A 1,400-nucleotide genomic window follows, 5' to 3' on the forward strand; every position below is an offset into this window, starting at 1 on the left:
GTGTCTTTAACAAAAACACTTATTCTATTTTTGTAGTGTTGAATCCTTTTCTTTCCCGGACGAGTGTTAAACCACAGACATTTAAGAAGCATAACAGAATTGTCATTCAAGTAGGACAGCTCATAAATGTCCTCCAAAACTCCATAAAACATTTGGTTATTAGGTCCGCGAACACAAACACCACTATTTTGAGTACTTCGATTCATATCCTGATTGCGTGTCAGAAACTTGACACCGTTCACCACACAACTAGGATAACTTCGACATGAGAAGCTTGAACCACTTGAAAGCGAAAGTATTTGATCATTCACTTCTGGCTCATTCTGCTTTCGAATATTGAAAATCTGTAAGGAGACATGAATTTTCTTTAAAACGAAACTTTTTAATGACTTAACAATGTTAATGCAAATTAATTATAAACGTACCTTATTCTTAAACCATTTTGGAAACTCTTTCGATTGAATTTCATCCAATGGTATGATTCGACCGTCGGCATCAATCTCCTTCCTATGGTCACCGTTTAACAGAGAATGAAAGTAAATGACATAATTGTATGCGACACAATCAACGAACAATTAAGTGACAAAAGTGAAAGTAATACGTACTCAATGAACTGCTAAATTTCTGGACAGTTCTATTGGACGTACCACTCGGCTTTCTCTCGTAAATGAGTATCCAATGTGACGGGGGTCATCTTCCCAATTGGCCGACAATGAGTATCAAATACAGAAATCTTTTTAACAATACGATCTTCATCGTCTATCCAATTTATGGCCAGTCGGTTAAACCGTGTTTCAACTCTAGTTAAATACAACGAACAAAAAGTCAGAGCTTCGTTCACAATGTATGCCTCAGCAATCGAACCCTCAGGACGTGCACGATTCTTGACATATTTCTTTAACGACCCAAGAAAACGTTCAAACGGATACATCCATCTTAAGTGACCTGGTCCTTCTCGAATGGCTTCTTCAGGCAAGTGTATAACTAAATGTACCATTATGTCAAAAAAGGCAGGAGGAAAAATTGTTTCTAACTTGCATAAAATAAGCACAATATCTTGTTGAGCTTTCTCTAAATCACTTTTCCGCAATGTCCTTGAGCATATTAACTCAAAAAAATTACTTAATTCTGTTATTGCATCAATGATCTCTTTCTTCATGAATGGTCATATCCCTGTTGGCAATAATTGCTGCATTATGATGTGACAGTTATGTGATTTTAGCATAGTAATTTTATTCTTTCCTTCGATCACATTTTTCTTTAAATTTGAGCAAATCCATCAGGAAACCTTACTGATTTTAAAAAATCACAAAATTTTTTACTATCGTCGGGAGATAGTGTATAAGACGCATGTGGTTTCATCTAACGATCACCGTCTTTGTACAAATGCAACTCCTTGC

This window comes from Morus notabilis, unplaced genomic scaffold, assembly GCF_000414095.1.
Source record: "Morus notabilis unplaced genomic scaffold, ASM41409v2 Scaffold54, whole genome shotgun sequence".
Classification (NCBI taxonomy): domain Eukaryota; kingdom Viridiplantae; phylum Streptophyta; class Magnoliopsida; order Rosales; family Moraceae; genus Morus; species Morus notabilis.